The following is a 16,248-nucleotide window of genomic DNA, read 5'->3' as shown; positions in this document are numbered from 1 at the left end:
CTGAATAATTGTTGGACCGAGTTTGCGTAAAGTTTCCGACGTAATCGCGTGTGACGAGAGATCGCGGTGTGTGTAACCAGTGATAGAAACTTCCGTTACGCGAGTAAACCGTTGGTGACACCGTACACGAAACTATCGACATCTGGACGCACTTACCAATCAACAGCCAACGTCTCTTGCTCCGAACGGTGGCGTTACGCGACGTAAACAAACTGAAGACGGGAGTATATTTCCCCTGGTGTGTGCGCGCGTGTGTGTTTTGTGTGTCTCCTCCGTGGTATGGTGCTGGAAACTCTAGGATTTCGATTTCGCGCAGTGTAAACCACCAAACGTTTACTGTGCTCTTATTCACCACCGTGGCCGACGACGTTTGTTGCCCGTCGAATCTGTGAACACTGTGAATAAAAAAAGAAAACGTAAAGAAACTAAGACCACGCTTCGAGAAGGATTCTATTTACCCCGGTGTATTGCGAAAGTGAGTGAGAGTGACGGTTAGTGTGTAAACAAGGCGACCAGTGATAAGAGAGCGGAGTTACTCTCGTTTTTTCTGTTTTTATTTTCTATTTCTTTCGTTCCACGACCAAGATATCTCGCGAAGATTCTTCTTTTTCTGCCACTTCTGCCAACCACCATTCCACCCTGGTCGAGGAGCTTCGGCGACTATTAGAAACCGGCAGCAACTTCACGGCACTTCGTGCACCGAGTGGTGAGTTTTATCTCTATCTTTCATTCCTTCGCTCCGACTCCCTCCCCCTCCCCCGCCACCCGTTCTTCGTTCGTGCTTTTTGTGCGCAAAGATTGTGAAGCGAGCCGCACTTGCGCCTAAATTCCCTCTCCACCCACGTCAGAGATAAGATCCTCTATGCCCGGAAGAGGAGTTTGAAGAGATCCTACAGAGAGGAATCTCTTTGACGACATCGACGTCGATCGGTCGTCCACTTACACCTCAAATACCGACGTTCTCTCATCTAGTCGGGAATAGAAGACGCGCGATTTACTCCCGATAGGGTACGTCCAACGTCTCGCGATCCTTTTATCCGGGACTCCTTTGGTGTCTTTATTCCGTCCCATCCCACTTGCCTCGTGCTCGAGTCAGTCGTTGCAGACGAGATCGGTATCTCTAGCAATAGCAGGAAACGTTCACGCGCCAAAATAGTCGCGAAAAAGATGGCAGACTGGTTGGAGATCACCATCATCCGGAAGGGGTGGTGTTATCGGTCACGTGATCGGTACCGGTAAATGGGCTCGATCCCGTAACGAGTCTCGCGACCAATTCGTTTATCGCGGCTTCGAACGGATGGGAACGCTTACTCGTGGAACGGACAATCGTAACCGTTTATTACGAAAGTGGGACGGACCCGGGGATTATTTGTTTCGATGGCAGGCGGAAGCCACCATGCGAATAGGAAGGAATCGATCACTTACTTTCGTCATGTTGTCCCACGACATTTCGCCGGTTTACACGATCAATATTTACTCCCATCGGGTATATCCTTCCCCGGCTGGTTGTATACTCGTCGTTGTCGGCAAACGCCATTTTCGTACTTTCGGGGGAATTAATGGTGAATAAATGTTGACTATCGCGGAAAATTAATGTCTCAGACAGACGGGATATAAAGAAACCGACGGTGTAAATAAACGACGTTGGGGGTCAAATTTTGTTTCTAGGCTTTGAATATATTGTCTAATGCAGTTTTATTGGAAAAGTACGATTGCAATATAGGTCACAGAGGTGATCGTTAAGGGGTTAATTAAGTAGAATAAATAATGGCCGTAATGGAATGGTCTATTATTTTGTAATTATTGCCCGATGTGTTTTTGTTCCGAAAATTCCCAATCGTTCCGGTATTAAACTTGTACTTGCTTTCATCGTTTACCTGGAGAGTTCCGGGCGTTGTTTCTGAAAATTCCCTATTCACGAGTTGAATGCTTAATCTGCGTACGCCGCTTCTGGTTGCGTACGCAATATATCGTTCGAATCTCTTCGTGATCCGGAACGTCCAATATTCTCCGGCCTTTTTGCAATTCGAATTTTCACAATCAAGCGGCTTCTGAGGAAAAAAAAGCTGAGTCCGCGGGTGTTTATCTTGACACCCGTGGAAAATACTCGTCGCCGTGAACCGTCCGCGAAACGTTAACCGAGACGAAGCAAAATTTCGAAACTCTCTGGGAAACTTTTTAAAAACATCGTTGGTCCGGTTCTCTGTCAGAATTTCGAGTAATGTACATATCAAATCGTGGAAGTTGAGCCATCGATTTTATCTATTGGAAAAGGATTGCACGTGATCGCATTGAAAACTGAGAAATAATTCCTGCAGTACAAGTATATATTGGATTTACCTGTGAGTAACTCGTGGGTATCGGCAAAGGAAAGTGGTATGAATCATTTGAAAGAAAAGAGAGGGGTTGGTTCGTGCCTCTGAAACGACAGCACCCACGGTGACTCATTGGTTTGTTTAAGTGAGATTGGCATGTACAATCATTCAGATTAAAGACTCTTTTTTTTCTGGTGTGAATTCACCGATAATTCAATCGTGTGCATTGTGACTGAGACCGTGATGACGATTGCGCTTTTGTGAATGAAAATATTGAACTTAAGAGAAGGAAGGATTATCCAAACGGAGCAATTTTAGGAATCGTATTTATCTTTACCTGTCACAAAATAAAGTGTTTCCTTTGAAGATATTATAGATTTTTTTAATTCTCTCATTTTCAATTGGCAATGTATTTACATAATCATTTGGCAACTTTGTATAGCGTGTTGGTAATTATAACATGTAGGTACTATCCTAGTGGTGCATACCCTAAATTTAGCAAATTATTAGCAATCTTTATTAGATTATATGGATCTTCTTGGTCTAAAGTTACATCATATGGATGTTTTTTTACGTAATCATCTCAATATTGAAATAGATTCTTCTAGTAGTCCAAACTGTATAAACCTTGTTATATGCGTGTTGTGTCGAATAGTTAGAAAAAAAAATTAACAAATTTAATTTCTAAAGCATCAAGTACATTCGTGTATAGGTCACACGAAATATTGTAACAGTGAAGCTCGAATATTCTGACGGAGGAGAATCTGAACCGGTAACCTCGGCCCTGGCTCGCACACGGTGAAGCCTTAATTATCCCCCTCTATTAAGAATCAGTGCAGGACGCTGTACATCCTGCGTAACGTGCACGCCGAACGGTCTGCTTAACGCGGACGATGAGTGACCCAATTTCCACGTGACCGGTCAAACGGTTCGTACGAACCGCCCCGAAGTATATAATGGCCTGTGTCCAGCGTGGTGCGCGCAAGACTGAGAAATTTAAGAGCATTGTCGTGTCGCCGCGACCGAGTCGGAAATAAGAAAAGTTTTGAATGAAACTCTTTGCACGGTATATCCGTCGAGGAAAACTCGCTCCGTCTCTGTCCGCCTCTCTCGGGGCTTGATTCCGCATCCCTCCCGCCGCGATATCAGAGGGCGAGGAAGGGGTTGTCTGTAAATCTCGAGGAAACCATCTCCTCGGGTATCTGTGCCGAAGGAGAACGATCCGCGATGGCACGATAAAAAATATGGCGCGGAAATGATGAGAAATAAAAGCTCGGGGGAAGGTTCGTTTTTATGCCGTAATCTTGATGTTACGCGGGGATACATGCGCGCCGCGGCGCGTATAAAAGAACGCAGATGTATTGCTTTACGAGGGAAATGAGATTTTTATTCGTGACTACGCGAGAGACAGAAAGCGTCAACGGGGCGAATTCTAAATGCTACCAGGAACACACAGAGCATCGGATTCGAAAGCTTGCGGAAGCGTACCGCGTTTATCTGTTTAAGTTGTTCGTTCAAGTATTATCACCTTCGTATTCTGTTTGTTCGATTAATTTCTGAGTGATACAGAGAGGCTAGATTTCTTTCTATTTACCTTTGCCTTTTACATTGCAATGCTGTATACTTCATCGATATTATCGGCGCTATCTCACTCTATCGTGTGATCCCCATGATATTCGTTACGCTTTAACCGCGCCGCGAGAGAAAACCTGGCCGAACACAGCCAGAGGGAACCGGCTTTGACGGAAATTACGGAAAACTATGTGGGCGCTCGCACGACTACAGTGAAACAGCGGAAGATCCAGCGATGTTTGCTCGCGAGATCGAGAGGACCGGCATCGTTCTGGTTTTAACGAATGAAACGATAGAGAATTGGTTATTCTTGTAAACTGACGAGAAACCCACTCCTCGATTTACCGCTGTGTTTGACTTCCTTTACTTCCGAATTTCTTGAGCTTTTTTTTAACTTGCTGGATTATATTTGGACTCCAGAGCTAGAGTATATTAAGTCGCAGTTATCAAACTTTAAAGAAAAGCAAATCAAAGGCGTACAAATTATGGAACTTTGTTTATAAGTATTATAGCGAATAAAACTTTTCATTTAACAACTCATTTCCAATAGTATTCAACAGGTAATAATAATGAATATTCGTAGCAGGGCATCAATCGACAAATCAATTATGGTCGAAGTTCATCGACTCCCCGGTTACGACGAGAATTAACACTACATAGAACTACCGATGATAAACGCATGTTTACTTTAATCGATCGATAAACATGGCAAACTTGAAAATTTACAAACAATAAATTAACTAATTTCTTCACTTTCATATCGTAATAAAAGTTCCAAAGATCTTAGAAAATGTATTGGTATAACATTTTAATCATCGTTATAGGAGTGCACTGACAAGTCATTTTGACTTGTTTGGTAGTTCTAGCGTTAAAGGAACGCGAGGTACGGGCCACAATGAATATCGTAACGGTCAGCTTTGCCAATGATAATAATTAACGAGCTATTCTAATTGCGGCTATTAACGCATCGGCGGCTAGAGCGAAATAATTAATTACTGGCCACGATTGTGTCTCCGGACGAATTAATTATACGATCGTGTGGCGCGCGAAATTGGGACGCTCGCGAGAGACTTAATCTCGCGTTTCCTCTCGAAAATTCGGTGCTACGCAGCTCGTAGTATATGTATACGTTGTTCGCGATCTAAACAGCCGGTTCCGTTACAAATGGCCGGGTTGCCTGGCGCGGGAGCTGGTACCCCCTACCGAAAGTCCGTCATAAATCAGTCGGGAACAAGTTACCCTCCCGAGAAACGTATCCGGGAGCAGGTAGGAACCGAGACGTCAAGAGACGCGAATACACGCGACGCCAAGGATGAGAAGCGCGAAAGTTAGCGGAACATTTGCGTTTTACATCCCGTTACGTCACAGCTAAGCCGTGCAACGAGGATCGGGACAAAAAAGAACGATCCTTGTCGTTGTTGTCGTCCGTGTTGTAGTTCTCTGTCCCCGTGTTTCGATACGGAAGACGGTCTCCGACTGGTCGTACGAGCAACGTTAGTCGCGACATCAGCAACAACGACGGCCGGAGTATAGCGGCGGCAGTTCGAAAGTTTCGCCCGAGCGCGTAGCGAATCTCCATAAGTTGAGGGATAGCTTCTTCTTCTTCTTCTTCTTCTTCTTCTTCTTCGCAAAGTGAGAAAAGATTGTCGCGAGAGGCGAAACCAGCGACGGCGGGGCCCTGGAGATGGTGCGCGCGGATATAGCCGCCACGCCAGTAATACATTACTCGGTTGTCTCGGCGCCGCCTGGATCTTCAACGGCTATCTCCTTTAAGTTTTCTCTCGGATGGTCCTTTCGTTCGTCTCACTGCTGCTGCGTGAACCTGGTTCCATCGTTTTCATTTCTTCCACGTTTTGCCTCTTCTCCGTTTCGTACGTCCGATTCATCCCGTGCTCAACAATCGAACCCGCGTACATTTCGTGCTGCCGTTAGGAAACCACGCGAAGACGACTCTTCACCCGGCGAGTTGCGTGTCTACTCGAGCGTCTAAACCGGCGAACATAATCGCTCCGAGTAATTCGGCAGCATTCGCGGTTTCCACGAGCGTCTAGACTGCAGACGATGCAATCTGTGTATTTTTCTGTGTTGTAACGATGGTCACGTTACGCGCCAGATGGTCGGTTCTGGATCGAACTGGTAATTCGGACAATTATCCGCTTCGGGTTCTTTACGCGATGCGTTACACATGGACATCGCGAGCGACTGACAATCGTCGATATTAAAAACAGAAACTTGGCTTACCCTCGTGATACGTTGGCGGCTTGTCCTGATAACGTGTGTGACGTGAAAATATTGTATCGCAGGCCTCCTGCAGTTTTCACTTCCTCCAAACGCGGCTGTATCGCGGTCCTGCGTGGCCAGGAGAGGCTCGATAATGACGTTAAACACGTACAGCTGCGCGCGAGCCTGCTTCGAAGGAGTTGAATCGTTAGGTCACAGACTAAACAGCGGGGAATAGATAAGGGCGACGCGAAAGCACCATATCGGTTGTTGTAGAACGGCTCTCGACGGATAGCCCCGCTCTCGCTCACGCGAATTCACGTTTTGCGAACGTAGGGAGATACGATCTCGTATATTTCCCGCGGTGATTTCGCGCCCTCGTATCGATCTAACTTATTTTATGTTGCTAATAAATTAAAAGGGGGCCGGTGTTAATGCACCGGCGAGCGAGACTTGGACGTTTCTTTTCTTTGAATCTCAACGAGTTCCTTGATCCAGTAGTTTCTCGAATAAAGATTCGTATATGCCAGTTGACATGCTAAAGGCGGAGTTTGTTTTACTTTCCATTTGGGCGAATACATGGGGTAAATTTTGTAATTACTGCCAGTGTCCCTAATATTGCCACTTAATTTGTTTTTCTTAATAAAAACGTAACGTGTAAAGAATTGTGTACAAGAAATTTTATTATTAAATTGGAACTCTGATTTACATGAAAACAAGGAAACACATGTACTTGTGTGTACTTGGTATTTCAGTGTCAAAAACGAGACTACGTAAGCAGGTTATGGTGAAATCATACCAAAGAGGCAGCCGTAATTTTACTATTCCACCTACATCTGTTGTACCTGTACAAAATGAATTGTTAAAGTATACATTTAATAGTTACTTTAATTTTCGAGGTGAAAATTGTAGGGACACTGGGATTGCTCGCAGATTTTAATTAATTATCAATTAATTCTTCATATTTAATGTATGGAACTATTTTAATGAAACTCTACAATCTTGAGGTGGCAGTAATTGAGACATCTAGTCTATTTCAAAATTGTACTAAGAAAGTCGTAACTTTTTATAATACTAGGAAAACCTCATTTTTGTTAAAAATGTTTGAATAAAAACGATTAGGTAAGTGTAAACGTATTTTTTAATATTATGCGAGCTATAAGGTATTATATTTTAAATTTGATACTAATTGTTCGGTCTCCGTGGGCCGACGCCGACTAAACAGAAACTTTAGTGTCGATCCCCAGGGACCGAAATAGCGTTTAACGTGTTAATGCTACCTCGAGTAAATTAATCTTGAAGTTTAATTTGCGTCTATGCGACTTGCAATAATTTTTATTACTTCGTAAATCGACGAAATATAAAAAAAGGGAAGCAGTATCGTTACTGTTTTCATATCAGAAGCTAGTGCATCATATTTCTTCCAGAAACAGCGAACATTTCCGAGTTGGTGTGAAATATGGGTTTTGTCAGTACAAACCCAGTCGGGGTGTACCCGCATAATTATTACAACTTGACAGTAACAGCCAGAAAAAGAAGACCATTGTCAGTACAATCGGCCTGAAGAACAGTGATATTTCACCCGGCTGCTGCAGATGATCCGAGCCCATTCAGTATCGAATTCGGAGACAGAGAGGTATCCCGTCGCGAGCGCGTAACATATGTTAATTCAATGGCTCTCGGGCGCTTCCCTTTCTGATCCGGCACGCACACGGAACGACATGCCTTTCTCTCGAGTAAGCAAATCACGCGTTTTATCCGTGTTTCCGTTTGCGGGTGCCGTTCGCGCCCGTTTACGGCGTTCCCCGTATTACCATAGTTGGCATTACCCTGGTGCGTGCCAAGCACGTCTGTCGACTCGAGTGTATTAATACAATTCAATTGCCAGTTCGTTCGACAGATACTTGTCGGTCCTCTTCGTTTCCTCCGAGCTCTTGAGAGAGGAGGGGGAAGAGACGTTGATTTTCTGCCATGATTAGGGTCAGAATGTAAAGCAACAGTGGCACCGTGATTAACGCGTATGCTAATATAATCAGCCCGGAGAGAGAGAGAGAGAGAGAGGGGGGGGGGTAGAGAGCTCGCTAATTCCGACAAGCGAAATCTGGTCTACTAGTCTGCAATCGATAGCTCGCCGCGCGACACCCGCTCCGAATTATCCTAATCCGAAGTAAACTTTGCTTCTCTATTCTGGTTAAGTGCACGGTACCGTATTGAAACGATTGTCGATCGATCGTACCGTCAAACGTATTTTTCTTACGGATTATACCATTCGTGTTTCGGTTCTCTATAAAAGTGTTTTCATTTCATAATTTTAGAAAAGTAATTTTTCGTGTAACCATTTTGTTTCTGAAAAAGTATCCCCCGTTACGCAGCGACACGAAGCTATATGAGTACACACCAATCTCGGTTTAGCGATCGTATCGACGTCACATCGATTCTAGCCGAACACTTATATTAATAACACGTCCGCAGTGATTCTGTGTTTATCTGATCGCATGCTCTTCATTACAGGTTGTGCATAATATATCTGATAATAGGCAATATACGCTCGGCAAAACAGAATTAACGAAACCCACCGTTGATCGTACACATAGTCTATAATTAATATTACAAAGAACTTGTATTACGTATTCAGTCGGTTAAAATTAATGAAACGTCACTGCAACCATACACGATACACCACAAAGCGATATCTCTTTCAATTAATACCAGTCTTCCAGTTCGATTAATTTATATTCGTGTCCGCGCATTAAAATATTCGGAATGCTAACGGATTGTAAACGATACAAGACGGAAAGCTTTTACACACACGCGCACGGCTGTGAAATTTACAAATTCTCGACTCGAAATGGTCACTCGCATCCTCGCCTCGAGCATTCGGCACGAATTCCCGGTAACGAAATTGGAATCTAATTACGTAAGGAACTTACAAGTAACTACGCCCGCCGCTAATAAATTGCTCAATCGCCATGGGAAACATGGCACGGAGACCGTTTCCACCAGAAACATCGAAATTATTTCGATGGAAACGTGTGTCTCGCGCGGGAAGAAGATTCCATAGAGTCGCGCGCATACACACGCCCACGTCGTCTTATCGCCTCCCCCGTGGCGCGCGTGTTAATTGCCTTTAAATTCCAGCCCGGGGGCCGAAATAGGCATCGGCCGATAATGACAGTCGGGAAAAGAATGCTAATGGAGAGAGAGAGAGAGAGAGAAAAAAACGAAGTTCCCCGGGTACAAACGCGGCCCGCCGATTTGTAATTTCGTCATGGAAACGCCAAAAGACGCGACAGAAGGTAGGGGGAAGGGGACAGGATGTGGCGAAGAGAGATGGGACTAGGTGGAGAGGCCACAGATCGGGGTGGGACCGAAAGGCGCACTTACAAATTACGGACGCAGCGGTGTCTCGCGAGCTGGGGCCCCATACGCGATGGACAGAACCCAGCAATTTGGGGAAGGGCGACGAGATTAAGCTGCGTCCCAAAAACCATGATTTCGTCGCGACAGAGGTGCGCATTATCCGCGAGAATTAGGGGGGACAGGGACCCAGGCAACGACGAAGAGCAGCATCGCTCTTCTTTGACTTGCTAATTCCGGATCGGTCCCCATGGGTCATTCGACGTTTTCGCTTCCTGTGACCAATTATGGCTCATGAGCAGCCTTCTGGCAAATGAACACCATCGTGTCCAGCCTCGTCGTGTTTCCCTACGATTTTTCTTGGAGGGGATGGAAACATGGCACAGGTGTTTACTTTGGATGTATGTTTTATATACTCTTGCGTTCTCGTTTTCGCTCAAAAATGGACTTGCGGACCACAGCTTTGACACTCTGGTTCCAGATATTTCGTCAGACTGGAGAACTCCTAAATATACCGCGTGATTGTTGAAGACGATTACCGTTGCGGACCCCGTTCCTGATCAGAACGGAATACCTGATCAATTGAGTATATACACATCATATATTCATTATGATAAAAGCTTTTTCCAAAAAGGTACTGAATATTTATTACCCGTATTGAAATTTGTATGTAAATTTCGATAGCTCGAAGTAAGAAACAAATAAATGATTTAGGTGATCAGAAATTTCTCCCTTTGCAATTCTAACTTAAAAAGTTAAATTGCAATGTAATTATTATTATCTTTGCACTTTTGTTGAAAACCAAATTAATTATAAAACATTGATGTACTCGGATAATAATTCCTTTGGATTTGATAGTTACTCTTTTAAGTGATATCAGAAACTGTGGTTCGTAACGGTACTCGTGTCTATGGTACAGGCGGAACGGGTAAGACGAGATTACAGTCGGTGAATCGTAATTCTAGAATGCATAACTGCATTTCGTAATCCGAATCCACGTTGTGAATCTCAAATCGAGTTTAATAGAAATTCGACAAAAAGCGAAATCTGTTTTTTCTTTTTCACCGCGATTGTTTGCCGCGTCAGAAAACCTGGAAATTTACAGTACGATAATTAATTGTGCCGTTGTTTTTTTCAGTCACCCACAGAGAGATAGTTGGGGGATGCTTTTGACTTGGTAATTCGAAATTGAAATTGCACGGCGTTGCTCGCGAGAGAAAAAAATGAACGGGAAGGGTCGTGTGTGTTAGCTTTTGTTCGGAGAAATTTCATCGGTGGGAAACGTATTGTCTGGCCGGTTCCGTCACGCTTCGTTGGTGTCCATCGATTCACGCTTTTGTCGTGTGGCGAGACCTCGTGGTATGAACTAAAATGATTAATTGAATATTGGTATATCGTGACGCGACCGAGAGAGCCCCATCGACCCTCCTCCCCCTGGGGGTGCGTCGCGATGTAACACCTCTATTTTTCGGTCGGACAAGTGGACGAAACGGTTGGTGAAAAACAAAAATGAGTGCAGGCAACAGAGAGTCGTCGTGGTATCGGGGTCGTTAACCGTGATGAAAGTTCTGATTGCGTGCCTTAATAAGAACCGTTGTTAGCGCACGATGGGTACGATGCGTGTGATACGTTGTTATCTCCTTGTTATCCTTTTATTTTGTACCTCGAAAGGGCAAAAATTCGACCGTTTCCTGCGAGGGAACGTTATGAAATGCGCCATTCTCTGTCGATGGAGGAGGCATCCCAGCCCATGGCGAAATGTTTATTCACGAGAAATCGAAAAAGGTTCACGGGCATATTAAGCTGTGCCCGTCTGGCGTAGGGGAATTTTTGCTCCGGAAATAAACGTGTCTCTTTTTTTTCTTTTTTTAATTTTTTTATTAAACGTTTTGACGTACGATTCTTTTTAATGTAAGCATAAAGCCGAATGTTCCCGAGCGTGTGTATACTATAAAGCTAACAGATTGGTCGCGCGTCATCTGCGTCGTATAACAAATGCTGCCGCGAAGAAATGGACGAGCGGTTCCATATATCACTTAGATAATTATATTATGCCGCTTCTGGTGTATATTTATAGTCGACGTCTCTCCTCGTCGCTGCACGCTGCACACACACACGTACACCGAACGCCACTCTGTCACCCTATCTGCTCTCATCCGGCTCCTCGCGGTACCTAGGGAGATAACAACGGTGGGCTGCGCCGCGAAGGGGTAAAATATTAAATTGTCCGTCATTTATACCCTTCATTCGTGGGCCAGGCCATCGTCGGGAAGCGCAGATGCTTTCGTAAAGATAGCACTTTTCCTATTCTTTTTCCATTTTTTTGTTTTTCGGCGGAACGCCGTCGTTTCCACTTTTATCTGGGCTCGTCTATCGCTGGAGGGCTGAACAATTAACCGCATTTGTTACCCTGTGATTCCTGCTTAACTTGGACCCAATATTTCACTTTCTGATTCACGGAACGATTTAAAAAAGCGACTGGCCACCATTACCGTGATGGTGAATCGTTACCATCCGACGTTCCTATAAGAGAATGGAGACTTGAATTAGAGGAGGTCCTATCACGTGGAAGACTCTTCGTACTTGGGTGACCTACTTCACGCGATGCGACCGAGGCGAAGATTTTCCTACGAAACGTTGAGCTTTTTGCCGCGAATAATCTGGTATTATTGTTTCCTTTTGTCCCCTTCTTCTGGATCAACTGTTCTACTTAACATTTTGTCTACAACGACACTCAAATATGGGTGATACATAGATTACAAATGGGCTGGATTATTTAAATACCGCTACTAAATTGATTACATAAATTAATATCGTGGTATAGTTTAAAACACGACCAATAGCTTCCATTACATAAACACATATAGTTTCAACGATTTGTGACTTAAAACACGAAATAAAGTATGTCTGGCTACGCACGACCTTTTTCACTGTAGCAGTCAACGTGTTAATACTTTTAATTTATTATAAGAAATGTATCATGTCACAGTATTTATTTAATTCATTTACGTGCTTCAAGTTATTATTTTCAGTAATTTAGGTATTATCCTTATGATATTCGATTGGAAAGGAATTATACATGAACAGGTGATACTCGAAACGTCTTAAAAAATCACTCATTTTATACGAGGTGTGTTAGGTAGAATTGTACAACCGAACAGAGGGTGATTCTATAAGAAAATATAAGTTGAAAAGAAAGAATAGAATTTTTTCGTCTGATGCTTCGTTTTCGCGATAATCGAGTTTGAAAATCTATATAATAGGGCTTGGGGTTATTACCAAAACAAATATACTCGCGTTTCAGATCAAATCCAATTTTCTCGAAAACGAAACCTCAAACAAAAAAAATTTATTCTTTTCTTCTCGACTTATTTTTCCTTCCACAATCATCTCCTGTCCGGTCGACACACCCTGTATATCGTTGTATCTTTATTAGAATGTAACGCAACGAAGAAGAATTACCATTATTTTAATGACTTGTGGACAATACGTAATTTAACCCTTTCACGTAACTTGTTCCACTTACGATGAAGGAAGCTGTATTAAAAGGGCGGGTCCATAGAAGCGGAATAAAGCGTGCACGATTCGTTGTTCCCCCGTTGGAAGGGGTGGGCCCTACTGTGTGCAACCCGTTCGTTCTCGAGGACGCATTTACGTGGACGTAATCGCGGCTGCATTCCCATGAGTACGTACCACTAATTCGTGAATCGTCGCGGCCCGGCACGACGAGTCAAGAGACGCTCTTGAAGCCGTCAAGAAAACGAGTCGTTGTGCTCTTCTCGGCGTTGACTTCGAGATCACTCGATGGCTCTCCTCGAGGGCCACGAGCATTTTTCTTTTTCGCTGAGTCGAGTGTTTCCTGGCTTGCGCAACTATCGAATTGTCAGGCTGCACGGGGCCAAACATCGATCGTCCGCCAAGCACGAGTTTCCTCGGCCCTTCGCGGAAGATTTCGCTCCCCTCGCCCTTTCCCTCACCCTGTCTTGCCTTACTTTCCTAGAGGCTGCTTAACGAGGAAACTTTAAGGTTAAATCGCGGAGGTATCGCTCTTTCAGCCTCTCGTTTAACGGCGGGGGCGGGGAGGGGGGTGGGAGTGTGCTCCTCTAGTGTCACGCAGTTCGAGAGAACTAAAAACAGTTTAAACGATGGACTCCAGGAGAAATGCAAATAGGTCCTACTTTCTTCTCGGATTCCTTTCGAGTCTATGAATTATAAGAAAAAAAAATCTAAATCGAATTACACGTTAATATACCGTATTAAATCAAATTCCTATTTATTTTCTCTATGATTTATTCCTCACGAATATCGATTCCTCGAAAATCAGGCGGCGTCCCCTAATTCGCTCGTGTCATGTATAGAATTTTTAATTGTAATTTGCATTTGTACGCCTGCATTAACGACGCAATCATTTCGTTATTAGTGTCGTTATAAACGAATTAATAATTAAATCACAATCAGCGTATCTGGGAGAGCGTAGGACGCGACCGATCCCCCGGCGATGAAAACGTCTCCTTGAAATCACTCCGCGTAATACGCACACTCGTTTGTTTCGGTATTGCACAGTCATTACTTTTTAATTATCTCGATCGCGTTCCCGCGTACAAATAACGTCGCTATACAAATTGAGAGAGGGAAGGTATGCGCGTGTGTGTGCTCACCGCGCGGGGAACGCACGCTGTAGATAGACGGAGGGGGTAGGAAAGGTGTGGGGGCCACAGAATGGGGGCGAAGTCGAGTAAATAAATTTGTCGAACTCTCTTGAAAACATTCGAAGTATGCGGTTCAATGGGGCGATGGGGGTTAGCGGATAAACGTATAACGCCTCGCGACGACCTGTATCCGCGCGTGAACCTGCTTATAACCGTGCCACGAATGAGCGTGACGTATATTTTTTCTTCTTTTTTTTGTTTCTCCTCCCCCATTCTCTCTCTTTTTCCCCTTCCTCAGCGAACTATCCACTTTTACGTCGCGCGATTTTAACGAAGCCTTCTTTTTTCCGTTTAACGATACGTAACTGCTCCTGACGCGACGGAATGTTCACTCGCACGGGCCCCGTTGGCATTTAAAGGGGGTACTTTGCGTTACGGAAACGAGTGTTTCTTTTCCGCCGGGAGAATGTTATCTTAATCGAAAACCAAGGCGAATTACGTATTCCGGGGGCTCGGAGGGTGACTCGTAATAATATTAATAATCGATACAAAGTAGTAAATTTCAAAACAATCTGGAACAGTGCAATGCAACGAGCCAATTTTTTACGTCCCCAGGTGGTTCCACTTCACAATTCCTTTCTCCCGTTACTATGTACTTTGCAGCTTCTTTGAAGTCTTTGGCTAGCGTTTGCAGACGGGAAGATTCGAAGAAGGTGTCCTAATTGTTTTCCTTGAAAATCTACCAATGTAATTCATCCACAGACTTCTTACTAACGTTTCACTACATTTCTTAAAATTTGTTTTACAATGTCCAGCCAAAATTTCAAAAATGAATATTTCGTAGTATCTGGCACGTTTTATACTTCACGAAATGCAGGCGACGCGCTATGCACGTTATGTTCATGTTTGAGACAGTTGGCATCATTCCAGCGCAAGTGGTTAAGTGTACTTTAAGATCTCGTGTTTTAATTGTTGAACACGCTATCACCTTATAAACTTTCGAAAAATTCCGAATATAAAGAAGTTTCACGAGATCGAGTCGGGACGATGATCCATTGCAGGCTGGAATAATTTCAATCTCCACCGACACTCCCGGATCCCATGAACAATTAAGGAGTCAGTTGAGAGCGATATTCGCCCGGGGGCCGTTTCTTCGAGATAAATCTCCCTTTTAATCTGAATCCCCGTCGCTTTCCTTCGTTTCCCCTTAACGGCTGGCTATCCCACCGCGGTTGATGAATATTACAGGTGAGGAGGGAAGAACCGTCGTCTAATGAGTAAATCGTGCGGCCAACCGTCAACCCCCCCACCTGTGCACGTATGAAAGGATTCAGGTCTGTCGCGCTTATACACAAGCAGCCAAGTATTCCGCGATATCTGTCTGTCTGCGTGCACGTAGACTCGAAGTCTCCTCGCTTGTTAGCTGATACGTTCCGCCAACAGTTATTTCCGCGGATGTCGTCTCGGAGAAATTTGTCTGAAATACGGACAATTATCGGTCTCCGTGGCTCTCCATAATGAATCCCTCATTTTCAGTGTTTAATCAAACGTTACCTTATCTGAATTTGTCTCCGATAATTTCTTGTATTCAGAACACACACACAGACACGTAAAAGAAGATGCAGTAAATCCTCGATGAGTGTTCGAAGGCTCCTCGGCAATGACAAGAAGTGGTCCCCAGGTGTAAACGCTGATCTTGGCTGAAACTTGACTTGACGCCGAATTCTGAAGCCAGTGATATTTGTTTCAGCCGCATAGTTTATGAAATATTTAAAGTCCAGTGCCAAGGAGCCTTCGAACAATTATAGAGGATTTACTGAAATAAACCACGAACGATACACGTGGAATAACGTTGAACTCGACGTTTGAATGAGTCCTCGGTCAACCCTTGTCGGTCCAGGAGATGCACGCTGGGAAAGGTCTTCAGGGATTCGCACGTTTCTCTGTGCACGCTACCGTGTGAAATCTCTTGCTTGTTAGTCGAACCGTTTCACCCCGTTGACGACGGCAGAGTCGTTCGCCGCGCGGATGTCGGTTTAACGTTGAATTCAGATTTGGTAGTCAGAAGACCGGGTGGCGACGGGTCTCCGAACTCGTCGCAGCGCTATCAAGAAGCTGCTGGGGCCAGGGTTGGC

The 16,248-nt window shown here is 44.3% G+C and overlaps 1 protein-coding gene across 1 annotated transcript in view; it reads left to right on the top strand.

The window, feature by feature from the left end:
• Positions 1-251: 251 nt before the first annotated feature.
• Positions 252-16,248, top strand: part of LOC107190350 (MOXD1 homolog 2) — a 196,327-nt gene continuing 180,330 nt past the window's right edge. The window contains exon 1 of the mRNA XM_015579144.1: positions 252-706. The gene's annotated coding sequence lies outside the window, so the exon portion shown is untranslated. The remainder of the gene's footprint in view (positions 707-16,248) is intronic.

Source organism: Dufourea novaeangliae, unplaced genomic scaffold, assembly GCF_001272555.1.
Source record: "Dufourea novaeangliae isolate 0120121106 unplaced genomic scaffold, ASM127255v1 scaffold177, whole genome shotgun sequence".
Classification (NCBI taxonomy): Eukaryota; Metazoa; Arthropoda; class Insecta; order Hymenoptera; family Halictidae; genus Dufourea; species Dufourea novaeangliae.
This window is presented reverse-complemented; position numbering and strand designations above follow the sequence as displayed.